Consider the following 2,213-nt stretch of genomic DNA (forward strand, 5'->3'; position numbering starts at 1 on the left):
ACACACACACACACACACACACACACACACACACACAAACTCACATGAAATCCTAAACATGCACAAGAAGAGCCGAGTTCATGAAACAACCTTTACTACACAATCATTCTCTCCAGCAAACCGGGTTTTAAAAGTTTTATAAACCAATGAACTGTTATTATTATGACATGCATATTTTGCCCGCGTAGTATCACAGTATCGCATGTTTACAATTACGGCTGCTGAACACATGGCAATACTACAGCTCTCTTGTGTTCGTGTAATCCGCTGGTGATGAAGATCTGAGGAATGAATAAACAGCATCGCTCACACTCGGATGTCAGACTGTCATCTGCTGCTCATCTTTCTCAGCACACGCGACAAAAAACCGTCCTAAAATCCAAACATCCACAAACCGGATGTTGTTGTCTGCGGAGTCACCCCTCACTTCCTGCCCGATGCCCCCTGGCGGCCCAGTGCACAGTTGCACATCTCAAAAGCAAGCGTCTTACGTCGCAAACACCTTTGCCAGAATATTATATTTTGGGATATATATGATATACACACAGTTATTCAAAACCCAAAGCTCTTCTTTCATGAGCTCCTGTGTACATTTCTGTACAAGACTGAAAGAAATTGGCAGAGAGATGCTGAAAAATTCACAGTAAACACGAAAGCAAGACTGAAAGCAAACTATTTTTATTTTATTTATTTATTTATTTTTTACTGTCAGCATTTGTGGCTGTGAAAAGACGGTTCTTCCCGCGTTGTCTTGCTAATGAGGATATTGCTTGTGATGTTGATGAAATTCTCTGGCCAGATCCAGCTAGGAGAAGAGATACTGTATAGTATGTTTACTGTAGTATTTTCTGTACAATATTGTCAGTTTTTTCAGATTCTTTTTTATGTTTGTTGTTGTTATTTACTGTCATTGTAACCTGTACTGGATACAGTATTTTACGTGTGTCTGTTGTTTGCTGAGCTAACAGTGTTATGCACACTACTGTAGTAGCATGACAACTGGGACATGTTTTGTTGTGATTCTCCATGTTGACTGATTTGGGTATATGCAGAGAAATCGATGATATTTTCGTCAGGCTACAGCAGTGGTCTTGTGTAGTGTTTGGTGAACTATTGTATAGTTGCACTTTCTCTGTGTACTTCATTTACAGTACTCTAATCACTGAGAAGTAGACTTGCTAAAAGTGTTTTAGCTTAGCAACAGCAGTGTGCAACTGGTTCAAAAAGATTAAAGTCATATGAAATGTGTTTCGTATGGTAACAAAATATTGTTTTTATAAAGTTGTGTATAGTTTTGACAAAAGTGTTCCATTTTGCAAATGATCTGAAGTGTTGTGCTACTTTGGTGTAGGGTTGTGTTAATTGTGTGTAGTGTTTTGACAAACCGAGGCCTGTTTTCAAAATTGTGCTTACAGTTTTTGCCTATTGCTTGAACACTTTTTGCAAAACTTCGGCTCATTGTGTCAAAACTTTGCACACAAGACACAACACTGGGAAATAAACCAGTCACATCTATGTCGAATTGAAACCTAACAGTCCTTTGTCAAAATGTCACTCTGATGACAAAATGATACACACTTGCATCATATGAATACACTTTCAGATTAGCAGCAGCACACTAGTCTACTTTATATAAAACACTGCAGTCTTTAATTTTCACTGTTTTTATTCAGTTCATCAGTTAGCATTCTGTGAAGCTCAATGCAACACTTACCGTTTTTGTTCTGTTTTTTTCCAACAAAGGTTTTCACAACAACCAAAATGAAAGTACTGAAAGGTTACAAATGACATCAACTCAATACAGCACATCACAGTACTATACTTTACAGTACAGTACAGTAAATGCAGTAATGCAAAAATAAAGGTTTTTTAGTGAATAGAAAAGGCTGAATTGATTTGGAGAGGAGGGGACTTGGAGTAAAGAAGGTTGAGAAGCACTGCTTTAGGTAAACGCAGGCCCAGTTATGCGGGGGTACTAAGAATTGAACATTATTTTTCATTAATTTTTTTAAATGACTAATTAAATGAATGCAATATAAAGTTACATGCCAGCAAGCTTTTTATTCAATCATTTTAAATGTATTTTATTTGTTTATTTTTCACTTGGTAGATCTTGGTGAGTTTCTCATTTGAAAAGTAGATCCCCACACAAAAAAAGTGTGGGCAGCCCTGATGTAGATCAACCAATGGTAAACCAGTTTCATACACTCCTG

General features: G+C 37.2%; 1 protein-coding gene across 2 annotated transcripts in view; it reads right to left on the reverse strand.

Moving 5' to 3' along the window:
• LOC107567817 (E3 ubiquitin-protein ligase RING2-A-like) overlaps positions 1-430 on the reverse strand; it is a 17,106-nt gene extending 16,676 nt beyond the window's left edge. For both annotated transcript variants that reach the window (XM_016253594.1, XM_016253593.1), the window contains exon 1: positions 311-430. The gene's annotated coding sequence lies outside the window, so the exon portion shown is untranslated. The remainder of the gene's footprint in view (positions 1-310) is intronic.
• Positions 431-2,213: the final 1,783 nt, after the last annotated feature.

This window comes from Sinocyclocheilus grahami, unplaced genomic scaffold (assembly GCF_001515645.1).
Source record: "Sinocyclocheilus grahami isolate Dianchi unplaced genomic scaffold, SAMN03320097.WGS_v1.1 scaffold1191.1, whole genome shotgun sequence".
Taxonomy (NCBI): Eukaryota; Metazoa; Chordata; class Actinopteri; order Cypriniformes; family Cyprinidae; genus Sinocyclocheilus; species Sinocyclocheilus grahami.